General features: G+C 51.7%; 1 non-coding gene across 1 annotated transcript; it reads right to left on the bottom strand.

Moving 5' to 3' along the window:
• Positions 1-1,043: 1,043 nt before the first annotated feature.
• Positions 1,044-1,150, bottom strand: LOC132240441 (U6 spliceosomal RNA). The gene has a single exon (XR_009454331.1). It is a non-coding gene; the product is annotated as a U6 spliceosomal RNA (small nuclear RNA).
• Between the last annotated feature and the right edge of the window lie 11,681 nt (positions 1,151-12,831).

Below are 12,831 nucleotides of genomic sequence, written 5' to 3'. Positions count from 1 at the left end.
CCCCTGATCAGCCTGGTTGACTCCCACAAAGGGAGGCCAGACTGTGGCTTAGGCCCACTCCCCAAGGGGAGCAGGGAGCAGGTAGTAGGACATCCCCTAGGGCTCCCAGTATGTGATAGGGGCAAGCTGGGCTGAGGGACCCCCTCCCCCCCGCCAGTGCACAAATTTTTGTGCACCGGGCCTCTAGTCTATACTAATAAAAGGGTAATATGCTAATTAGACCAGATAGACGGGACATTTTCCGGACGTCCTTCTGGCCAAAGCCGCAGTGGTGGGGGCCGAGGCAGAGGTGGTTAGGGGTGATCAGGCTGTCAGGGGAGAGCAGTTAGGGGTGATCAGGCAGGCAGGCAGAGGTGGTTAGGGGCGATCAGGCAGGCAGGCAGAGAGGTTAGGGGTGATCAGGCAGGCAGGAAAAGTGGTTAGGGGTGATCAGGTAGGCAGGCAGAGGGGTTAGGGGCAATCAGGCCGATAAGCAGAGTGGTTAGGTGTGATCAGGCAGGCAGGCAGATGAGCAGTTAGGAGCCAGTGGTCCCGGATTGTGAGAGGGATGTCCCGGATTGGAGAGGGTGCAGGCTGGGCTGAGGGACCCCCCCCCCCCCCATGTACGAATTTTGTTCACTGGGCCTACGGTCTATAATAATAAAAGGGTAATATGCTAATTAGACCAGATGTCCTTCCGGACAAAGCCACAGCAGGTGGGGGGCAAGGCGGAGGTGGCAGAGGCCCTCGGCTGCAGTGGTGGTGGGCGGGGGCTGGGGCCAAGACCCTTGCATGAATTTCGTGCATTGGGCCTCTAGTTACAATTACATTCATAATGTTAACTACTAAATTACACCCTATTTGATCATGAACTGTAAATCTTTGGCTATATTATGGCTTATATTATATGATGGCTGCAATTTATTAATATGTTTATATTATGGCTATAATTTATTAATATGTTATATCAGTTTTTGGAAAATTTTAAATTGTGATATGGAAATGGAGGGTCCTTAGGATTTTTATTAAATTTAGTTTTTCTTTGTTTTTGTTTTTTTTCTTTAAAAAATATGGAATGCTTCAAAAATTCCCGTGTCATCCTTGTGCAGGGGCCATGCTAATCTTCTCTGTATCATTCCAATTTTAGTATATGTGCTGTCAAAGTGAGCACTAAATTTAGTTTTAAAACAAAGCTTTAGAATCATTTCTCCTCTTTACCCCTCAGACACTGGGGTTAGGGGTTGGAGGATGTGCTGGAAGCTTATCCCCACCCCCTATAATCAGCAACCCCTGAGGCAGCAGAAGAGAGTAGCCTGGACCTGACTAATGGTCACATGATCCAGACCTCTGGCAGGCTAAAGCATCTTTTGACCTAAGTTATCATTCAATTCCTGATCCCTAAATTGGAATGCGCCCCCCCTCTCCCCCTCCATGCTACTTTCCCATGAGACTGAACAAAGGCATGCTGGAACAGACCTCAGAGCTGTCCTCAAGACCTGAAGAAATGATTTATTACCCTTACCTCACCTTCGACCAATCAGCTTCCAGCACATCCCCCAACTCCTAACCTCCAGTGTCTTGAGATTTTGCCCTATATAATCTGTAACCTACATGCCACTGGGGAGTAAGTTCATTTAGAGCAAAAGCTCCCCATCTCCATATTGGCCAATTCAATTTTAAACTTTCTCTTTCTATAGTGCAAACTCCATTTGTGCATTTCTTTGGGCCAGTGAGCAAAGGCAGGTGGACCCAAGGGAAAACACAGGGGTTCTGGTAACAATATGGGTTTATATATTTCTACTTTTAAAACATCCCTGCCTCGTTCTCTTAGAAAGAGATGTCATTTTCCATCTTCCTTGGTGCTTTTAAACCTATATACTAGTATACAACTGGAAAACATTTTAAAAACATTCTTTTATAAACAACTATTGAGTTAAAAGATAAATCAAAACAAATAAAAAAATCTTTAAAATGAACATCAATGAGAACATGATATATCAAAATTTATGAGCTAGGTACATTTATTTGAAAACAAAAATTCATGTACTTGGAAACAGAAATGGCTGAAAGTAACAAAAAATGAACTGAGAGTTCTTCAAGACACATGTTAAAGTAGAAGTATTTTTTTTTTAACTCCTGGAATGCTTATATAAATATACTAGAGGCCTGGTGCACAAAATTTGTGCACTGGGCGGGGGGGGGGGGTCTCCCTCAGCCTGGCCTGCACCCTCTCACAATCCAGGACCCCTTGCTCCTTACCACCCGCCTGCTCACTGCTCTTCAGCATTGCGGCGGGGGAGGGAGAGGCTCCCGCCACCGCTGCTGTACTCGCCAGCTGTGAGCCCGGCTTCTGGCTGAGAGGTGCTTCCCCTGTGGGAGTGCACTGACCACCAGGGAGCAGCTCCTGCATTGAGCGTCTGCCCCCTTGTGGTCAGTGTGCATCATAGTGACCAGTCATTCTGGCGGTTCTGCCATAATGGTCACTTAGGCTTTTATTATATAGACTAGACGCCTGGTGCACAAAAATTTGTGCACTCAGGTGGGTCCCTCAGCCCGGCCTGTGCCCTCTCGCAGTCTGGGACCCCTCGTGGGATGTCCACCTGCTGGCTTAGGCCTGCTCCCCAGGGGATCGGGCCTAAGCTGGCAGTCAGACATCCCTCTGGCAGCCCAGGAGCCCTCGGGGGATGTCCACTTGGCCAGCCTGGGTGAGGGGCTGATGGCTGTTTTCAGGCTGCCAAGCCCCCCAGCGGGGACCCTCACCACATGAGAGTGTGGCCAGCCTGGTGAGGGGCTGATGGCTGTTTGTAGGCTAGCCACAGCCCCTTCAGGTGGGGGTCCCCCCTAGGGTGCCTGGCCAGCCTGGGTGAGGGGCTGATGGCTGTTTGCAGGCTGGCCACAGCCCCTTCAGGTGGGGGTCCCCCCTAGGGTGCCTGGCCAGCCTGGGTGAGGGGCTGGTGGCTGTTTGCAGGCTGGCCACAGCCCCTTCAGGGTGGGGGTCCCCCCTAGGGTGCCTGACCAGCCTGGGTGAGGGGCTGATGGCTGTTTGCAGGCTGGCCACAGCCCCCAGCCACCCAAGCTTCCAGTGGAGGCTGGCTGGAAGCAGGTATCTGGGATTTATTTATCTTCTATAATTGAAACTTTGTTGCCTTTAGTGGAGGCCACAGCCGGCCAGGGCAGGCGGGAAGCTTGGCTTCCTCAATTGCCGGGGCAACCAAGCCTCCTGCTTGCTCCAGCTCCGTGGCTACCGGCCGCTATCTTGGTTGCGTTAATTTGCATCTAGTCGCTCTGATTGGCTGGTGGGCACGGCTTGGGGGTGTAGTGAAGGTATGGTCAATTTGCATGTTTCTATTTCATTGGATTAGATATGTAAATTTTAAAAACAGGACTGAAAAGTAATACTCCAAATTATTTGTAGATGTTAACTGTAAGTAGGAGAATGAAGTTGGAGAGAAAAGAGTATTTACAAAGGGACACCTTTTTAGATGTTTGAGTCTGTAAGATTCTGTATTAATTGACTCTTTTACAAGGGATAATATATTTTTATATTGTCTTTGCTTTTTAAAATTTTTTTCAAAATTAAAAAGATCTGCCAGACATATTTCCAAACACAATGCAGATAAAACTGGAAATTAACAAGAGGCTAGCATCCCCAAATCTATCTGCTTGGAAATTTGAAAACAAGCCTAAATAGCATGAATTAAACAATAAATCCAAACTGAATTACTGCCTATTTAGAAATGAACAGCACTAAAGGCACTGCATATAAACCCCACAGGATACCTCCCAAGACATGTGTATTTAGAGGAAAATGAATAGCTCTAAATGCAGTCATTAAAAAAGAGGCAAGATGAAAAGATAAGGGGACTAAGCACTTCCTCAATAAGCTTGGAAATGAACATCAAAATAAATCTAAAGATAGCAGACAGAAAAAAAAATTAATAAAGAAAAGGAGTAGAAATTAATGAAATAGAATAAAATAATAATAGACTAAAGCTATCAAAATGAAAAATAATTCTTCGAAAAAATGGATAAGCTAGACAAAACTAGCGAGTCTGATCAAGAAAACACATCAGTAATCATAAAAATGAAGAAGGGGCATTACACATACACAGATATGTTACATTATAAAGAGATACAAATTTTGCCCATAAATTTGACAGTCCAAAGTAAAATGAACAATTTTTAGGAAAGAACAAAAACAAAATGGCAAGTGCTGCAACTTGGCTCATCTCACTTCCACCCAAACCCTTGGAAGTGCCTCTCTCCACCAGAAGTAAGAAAGCTGAAAACTACCTTTCCCGAATTTCCTTACAGCTAGAGTTGAGCATGTGACCTGGGCCCAGCCAAGCAGATGTGCCAAGGCAGGACTCCAGAGGTGAGAGCGAGGGCTGGGGAGCTGGCTCCAGCAGAGAGACCTGCTCTTGGGGCAAAGGTATTGGTTCTACTGGGACAGCTGTGCCTGGGGATGGGGGGTCAGAAGCAGCTGGGGTTCTGCTAGGACAGTCTCTTCGGTTGGGGATTACTCCTCACTCTTGTCTATGTCCCTCTCCCTCCCAGGAATTCAGGAGGCTCTCTAAACCCTGTGGTATACAGTTTTCTGCCTTAGTTAGCCAGTAGTGGTCTATAACCAGGAACTGTGACTAATACACCAACATTGATTCAAGAAGAGGCAAGGGAAAAAGAAAGGAATAAAAAAAAATTTTAAAAAGGCACCAGGTTCGTTCAGAAGGTTTTATGGGAAAATTCTATTGTACCTTCAAAGAACATATAACTTCTATGTTGAAAATGTTGATTTGTATGTTTAATCTCCCAATTTTTATGTCATTAATGAACTCAAGTTTGCAAATGCCTTGCAAGTTAACTTGGTATAAGATGAACAAAACAGGCTTCCAGGATTTTGCTTGTGGGAGCCTCCATTTGCCCCTCTGATGTGGTCCAGACCTTCATGGTCAAGATGGAGAAAATGGGGCTCAGAAGATGGGGAGTGATTCACTTGTTCATTCACTGAGCGCTCCCACATGCTCATGCTGTTCTAGGCATAGAGAATACAGCAGTGAGCAAAACAGACCCCCGAAGCCACAGAGATCTGGGGGAAGTTCTTCTGACAGAGGCAACCGGTCACTGCAAAGACGTGCACGCAGGAACATACCTATCCTGCTCCAGGAACAACTGGGGCAGCAGGGTGGCTGGAGTCAGGAGGAAAGAGGAAGGAGATGAGTCAGAAACCTGAACAAGTGTGGGAGGCCACTCAAGGGCTCTGCCTTTTTTCTGAGGGACTGGGACCAGGGTCGTGGCTATGGTGGAATAAGAAGGGGTCTCATACCAGATGTTTTTGTTTTTTTTAATCCTTACCCAAGGATACTTTTCCATTGATTTTTAGAGAGAGTGGAAGAGAGAGGGAAAGACAGAGAGAAATATGGATGTGAGAGAAACACATCGATTGGTTGCCTCCTGCATGCACCCTGACCAGGGCCTGGGCCGGGGAGGAGCCTGCAACCGAGGTACATGCCCTTGACTGGTATGGAACCCGGGACCCTTCGGTCTGCAGGCTGATGCTCTATCCACTGAGCCAAACCGGCTAGGGCTCATACCAGATGTTTTAAGGTAGGGCTGACAGTAGTGTGGATGGGCTCTACGTGGCAGTTGAGAGAAAGAGGAGTCAAGGATGATATCCAATAAAAATGTGCGCCAGGGTCCAAGGCTGTATGGTGGGAAGGGGTCTCCCCAGGCCAGGGCAGTGTGCATGTGTGCATGTGTGGGGGTGGGGAGCAGGGCAGGGCTGTAAAGGGGACAGGGTGGGGTGGAGGTGATGGGTGGGTGACAGAAGCGGGACCATCCCTGGCTCTGATCATGCCTCATGCCTCTAGCTGCATTTCTAAGCACATCCTTTATTTATTTATTTTTTAATCCCCATGTTTGGAAGTGCAATTTTGCTGCTATTGAAATTCAATGTGCCATCTCTTTCCTTGGTCTCCCTGCTTTAATTGTGTACCCCTGGCTCTGCGCCTCTGTGCTGGGCGGCTTGGAGATTCACAATTTCAGCCTGACACCATAGTAACCACTTAGTTTGATTCAAGATTCCGGTGTCATCTCTGGCTGCACTTGAATAGGACTCCTTACAGCAACAGCAATTATTTCTTCGTTTCCAAGGAAAATGTAAACAGAAGGTCAGCTTTGGCCGGGCCGCTCCATTCTCTCCCTTGTGTGACAGGTTGATTTGGGGAAGGTGGGTCTGTTTGTTATTTCTCCTCCCGGCTCCCCCTGCCCCCACTGGTGACAGAGGCAGTGGCAATGACAGAGATGGGGCTGGCTGGGGTAGGCACAGAGATGGAAGATGGGTTCTTATAGCAGCTGCAAATGCAGCCAGAGCCTGCTGATGTCCTGAACCATCCCTTCGCCCCTCACCCCTGGCTGTCCCCACCCCAGTCTGTGGGCCCCAACAGAAACCAATGCTAGCTATCATTTGGAGAGTGGCCTTGGGTTGGCCCTGTCTCCCCACCTGCTCAGCAGAGGCCTGGAGATGCCACCTTCCAGCCCCTCCAGTCCCTAAGCTTGCATGGTCTCTGCAGCTGAGATACAAAACCCCCCTGCCTTGCCCTGGCCGGTGTGGCTCAGTGGATAGATTGTCAGCCCCCGGACAGAAGGGTCTCAGCTTTGATTCTGGTCAAGGGCATGTACCCCATTTGCAGGCTCAATCCCCCTGGGGCCGTGTGTGGGGGGTGGGGGCAACCAATCAATGTGTCTCTCTCACGTCGATGTTTCTCTCTCTCTGCTGCTCTCCCTCCCTTCCACTCTCTAAAACTGGATGGAAAAATATCCTGGGGTGAGGATTAACAACAACAAAAAAGTCCCTGCCTGAAACGCTAAGCCCACTAGCACAGTATCCCTGCCTCTCGTTATGGTGCTCTGCCTGCCCTGGGGGGCTCCCTGCCTCAGTTGCCCTGTCTGCATCTCCAGACCTCGTGAGGACTCTACCCCCTTGCTGGGCCACGCTCCTGGAGTCAGTGTTTGCTGGAGTCTGTGCTGTGAGTCCCTCCAAACCCTACACCACGGAGGTTCCCATGGCCTCTGATTCCTTTACCTGTCGGAGCCTCAGTTTCCCTACCTGTGAAATGGAGACACTAACAGCCCCTTCCTTGAGGGGGATTGAGAAGTTTTCAAGGTTCTTACTCCGAATGGGCACCTGTCACCAAAGCAGCAGCCTCTTCCTCCGCGCTCAGGCGGACGCCTTCCCCTCAGGGTGCCACGCGGACGGTGGCAGGAGCGGTCAGCCCTGTGGCTCTCCCTCAGCCCAGCGGTGGAAGCAGGCAGCCAGGTCTCCAGGCGTCGTCTGTGCCAGCATCGCTCCCCTTCACAGCCGCATGACAGGCCAGAGACCGTGATCCCATGGCTTCCTCACCTCCGCTCAGCCGGCTCCACATCGGAGGGGCCGGGGGAGGGGGGGTGTCTGTGTCTTGTGACATCTCACTTCCAGGCAGCGCTGTCCGTGCTCACGGAGCCTCTGTCCATGTGAGTGGCAGAGCCCCGGGAGGCCGGGGACGTCCGCCAGGCACAGTCGGATCCAGGGCACAGTTGATAACTTCAGCTCCGCGTCCCTGCGTCTCCCTTTATCTCCTCTGGCTGGCAGCTTCCTTCTGCAGCTCTCCCCGGAGGGGGCCTGTGGCTGCGTCTGTTCCAGACGCCCTTCCTGCCAGGTTAGCAGAGAGAGCTCTCAGCTCCAGCACGCACAGGCCGACCCCAGAGAGGCTCTGAGAGCCCAGCGGCCCTGCGCCCCACCTGCTCCCCTCAGTGCAGTCACTGTCTTCAGGGTGATCTGTGGTTGGCCCGTTCCCGTCGCACACGTCCACCGGGGGATGGGGTGTGGTGCACGGGCGTGCATGTGGTACATGTGCGCACACACCTGCACAGCCTCCCCAGTGCCACGGCAGTGGGGAGGATATTTCCAGAAAGTGTTACCGGAGGAAGGAGGGCAGGCATGGCCGTTCGTCCTTCTCTGGGACTATTGCTCCTGGCTGCCTAGAGCCCCCAAGGCCATTCCTTACACTGGGCACAGGCATGGACTCCCTGAAACAAAGGCCAAAGGGTCACTCACTGGTCCAAAATCTACCCAGGACTCCCCAGCTAACCTGCACAGGGAGCCCCCGTCAGGCCAATATTCCCAACATGCAGCCCTGGTCAAGGGCACGTACCTCAGTTGCAGGCGCAACCTCCCTGGGGCCGTGTCGGGGAGGCAACCAATCAATGCGTCTCTCTCACACCAAAGTTTCTCTGCCTCTCTCCCTCCCTTCCATTCTCTCTAAAACTCGATGGGAAAATATCCTGGGGTGAGGATTAACAACAAAAAAGTCCCTGCCTGAAATGCTAAGCCCACTAGCACAGTACCCCTGCCTCTCCTTCTCTCTGGTGGACTGGCTCGATCTTGTCTCTGGTGGCTCCTCAGACCCAGCCTCTATCCACTCTTGTTACAAGCAGATCTACCCCAGCTAAGGTCCCTGGCATCAGTGAGCTGCTGGCTCGCTCTGTTCAAGGTGCTGTCCTTTCTCCTCTGGGATACCCCCCGGGAGGTCAAGGGAACCTGTGCCATGCTTGGTAGGCAGTGGGGGTCACTATCTGCCCCCAGCTTGAATAATCTCCTACCTTGCTTGGCCCGTTCCCCTTCCTAGAACTCCCAGGACACAGTACCCTTTTCCGTCTGCTTCTCGGAAAAACAAAACAGTAGATACCATCTTCAGGCTCCTGCTGTGTGCCATGTGCATCTCATCCGTCACCACCAGCTTTCACAGCAAACCAGGGAGGGCAGGATGATGTCCATTGTGCAGGGGGTGAAACTGGGGCTCAGAGAGACCAGGACTTCACAGCTGGTAGAGCTGGGCAGGGTGTGTGTGTGTGTGTGTGTGTGTGTGTGTGTGTGTGTGTGTGTGTGTGTCAAGGTGCTTGTTTGTTGGACTAAACCACACAAAAACCAAGATCAATCCACAAGACACAGGGTGCAGTGCGGCTGAGGGGTGCACAGGGTTCAGTAGTGATGTCCTTCTGCACCTTGACCTTCAGCTCCGGACTCTGGTTCCCAGAGACCACTATCACCTGGTGTGGCTGCAGGAGGGAAGTAAACACCAGGTTGTCAAAACTACTGTCTGGTTGCTATCTTTGGTGATTTCTGTGACCAGCTTCTGCAGAGAAGGCATTTTAAGTCTCTGTTTGAAGACATTCTCATGACTTGTATAATGGTAAATGTGCATAATGAGCTATGTCCTGGCCAAGACATGGAGTTTCCCTTAATGTTCAGCTAATTTGCATGACATGCCAATAAATCGGGAGCAGGGGTAGCTGTGGGGGCCTGTGTTTGGTTCAGGCACAGCTGCTACTGTTTGGGGTGGGAGGGCCAGGGAGCCTTGTTGTCCTGCGCTGCCCTGGGAGCAAAGCCTGCCCTCTGCTCCCACCTGCTCCAGGGCCTGTCCTGGGGGTCAAGGGAGTGCGGGCAGGGAGGGCTCCCCCAGAGCCAACTGTGAATTCCTGCTCTGTCACTGAGGAGCTATGTGGCTGTGCGGGAGCCCTTGAACCTTTCTGTGCCTAAACTTCCACGTCTGCTAAATGGGAAAAATAATAAATGAGTGAACATACAGAAAAGCCTTTAGAACTGTGCCTGCAAAATTGATCATAGGTAGAGCTGGATAGGGCCAGCAGGACACCCCAAGTGTGGGCTAGACCCACAACTTCCTGGTGGGCCCTGAGGTGAGGAGACCAGCTAGGCCAGTGGTTCTCAACCTTCTGGCCCTTTAAATACAGTTCCTCATGTGACCCAACCATAAAATTATTTTCGTTGCTACTTCATAACTGTAATGTTGCTATTGTTATGAATTGTCATGTAAATATCTGATATGCAGGATGGTCTTAGGCGACCCCTGTGAAAGGGTCTCTCGACCGCCAAAGGGGTCGAGACCCACAGGTTGAGAACCGCTGAGCTAGGCGGACACGATGTTGAATGGATGAGGATTCACACAGGCAGAGGGCAAAGGACCCCTGCTCCCCCACTTCTTGCTCCTGTCCCAGCCCCAGCCCCAGCCCCAGCATGGAGATAGGGTGAGGGCAGTGTGCTATCAGGATCTCAGGGTGTCTATAGCTGTACACTGGCTATAATCCTCTCCCAACTTCTCTGCCCACTGGAGTGCCTTTTCAGGATTCTGAGGAAGTGTGTAGTCGGAAATAAGCCCTCAAGGAATTCTGATAAAATTCCTCCCCTATTGAGAGCCACTGACATGGGGGAATATTGATGTTAGAGAAAACGCATTTGCAAAGACATTTGATGTAAACATGGTTTGAAGTCTTAAACCTGGCAAGAGCTTCAAGCCCTGGGAAAAGGATGGGTGGGGGTAGGAGTGGGGACGGTGGGGCAGCCCCGGCAGGGCACCTGCTTTCTGAGCCCCACTGAGCAGCCCTGTCTGCACCGGTTCCAGCAAAGGCAGGTGGATGCCCAGCTTCTCAGCCACCTGTCCTCTGGGCTCAAAGCAGATACTGAATCCAGCCACAGGCCTCAACAGCAGGACTCTGGTGAGGACTCCTCTGCTGCCCCTCACCCCAGGGCATGCTGCCAGCACTGAGTGTGGCTGCTGTCCTGGGGTTTCCAGTGGCCACTCTGGGTTGAGCTCCTCTCTCTTTAGTTTTCTGCCAGGTCTACTTACCTGCCTCCCAGGTAGGACCTGAATCCAGACAGTTCTGCCTGTCACCCAGCTAGTCTTAGCAGGCTATCAGGGGAGGTCAGCAGGGATCAGATGGTGATGGCTTGAACCAAGGGAACAGGCGGTGCACAGCCAGATTTAGGGAAATCCCACTCCCAGCAGGTGTGGGGAGAGGAGTAAAGGCGGAGCATGGAGGAGGCAGCCTGGTTGCTGGAGGGAGGCCAGGGGCTTGACTTGGCCCATGATGGCAGCCCCTGTCTTCTACCTTAGCCGCTATGCTTGCCTGGTGCTAGGGGTTAATGGAAACCACGGAGGGGTCTGAGTGTTCCTCCAGGGGAGATAGTTAAACAATTTATAACTGTGAAGCAGGGCTTGGCTTGTGGCCCCCATCCTGGACCAGGGCCTTTCAGTGCCAGGCCCCTGCTGCCACTGGAGAGGTGCTTCTGGGATAGCCAGGCACTCAAGGGGCACAGAGCAGCAGTCATTTGCTGATCAGCTGTGAAGTGTTTCTGTGTTTCTCAGAATGGCTGAAGTGCACTGCTGAAGACTAGCATGGCAGCCACGCCGGGGGAGACCCTGCAGGCAGGGCGGCCATTGAGGGGATTATCGTGGCATCCCCGTGAGAGATGAGGAGGTAAAGGTTTGTAGGGGAGGCCCAGATCATTAACCAGGGCTCCTGGGCCATTCACAGAGGAGCTCCAAAGCGTCACAGTTTCCATGGCTCTAGGAATAGGGTATGAGTGTCAGCTAGTTGGGGCACAGCCCTCCACTCTGTACCATCCAGGTACGTTGCTTATCTAGAGAGAGGAGGGATGGGGGTCGTGGGGGGTCCTCTTAGACCTCAGAACTGTCTTTCTCTTTATTCTTTACTCATCCTCCAAATCCTGGCCCCTGACTCTCCAGGGCTGGTACTTCCCCCACCCTAACCCAGCCCAATACGGAATCAGATTTTTGACAACCATTAGTAGGGCATTTCTTTGTTTGGCTGGGCCTGCTCTCAGCCCCAGAGGACCAGGCACCTTCAATTACTACAGGGGCAAATTCATTTCGTTCAAATTCACAGGATGCCTAAAGAAGGCTGTACTCCAGCTTTATTGCAGAATGCATTATTTTCCCTCCTCTCTCAAAAATATTTATCTATGCTAATTTAGAAGCAGCTAAGTTCTGCATGGGAAATTGCTCTATTAATTCTGCCTCCTGGAAATGCTGCGCCTGGCTGCCGAGATGTTTCTGTCGCCTCCGGCTGGAGGGCGAGGCTGGGCAGCCTCCCCGCTCCGACTGGATTCCCAGGCTGGGATAGGAGCAGGCTGCCCGGCCAGCCATTTGGAGTGGTGCTGGGGCCTGTGTCTCCCACCTCACTCCTCTGCAGACCGAAGCAAAACCAGACTAGAAACAACCCTTTGCACGTGGGAGGTAACGTGGGAAGGGCCCAACTTTTCACGGGGACAGAGATAGGTTCCATTCTGGTGCAGGCACCATCATTTAGCCACCAAGGCACCTTGGGCAGATGATGCAATCTCTGTGAGCCTCAGTTTCCACGTCTATAAAATGAAACCAATAGCCTGGCAGGGAGGCCAGGAGGGCCCTTCCTGTGACGCTTTCAAAGCTGCAGGCATGAGGCAGCTGGTCATGAAGGGAGGTTGTTAATATTCTTTGTTTGCATATCCACGCTACCTAGCCTGCTTTCACCATTTGCCTGTGAGTTAGGTGTTCCTTTCCCCCCTTACAGCTGAGCAAACTGCCTCCCTGCCCCCCCCCCCCCGCAGGTGGATGTCTCAGGCCCCCCTGAATAGGCCTCCTGATGTGCAGCCCTGGCCTCACCCTTCAAGGTGATTGCTGCTGTGGGTAGCACGCAGCAGCCCTCCACCTGCCAGGTTAGCAGACTGGAGCCCCAGGGTCCTTCTGGACTCCTCCTTTCCTCTCCCCTCTCTCCCATTCAGCCAGCCCCCAAGCCCATGACCCCGACTTCTGCATCCAGTATCTTTCTTTTTATGCCCCCTCCTGCCTGAGAGAATATAATGGTCCCAGGTTGCACTTTGCTGCCCTCCAGTTCATTTCTCACTCAGCTGCGATCCTCTTAAAATGTGACGGGGATCTTGCCATCCTGAGTGCAGCTCTTTTGGAGGCTTTCCTGGCATTTAATACAAAAGCCAGCCTGGCCTCTCCTGCAGGTCTC

Source organism: Myotis daubentonii, chromosome 8 (genome assembly GCF_963259705.1).
Source record: "Myotis daubentonii chromosome 8, mMyoDau2.1, whole genome shotgun sequence".
In the NCBI taxonomy this organism is placed as follows: domain Eukaryota; kingdom Metazoa; phylum Chordata; class Mammalia; order Chiroptera; family Vespertilionidae; genus Myotis; species Myotis daubentonii.
This window is presented reverse-complemented; position numbering and strand designations above follow the sequence as displayed.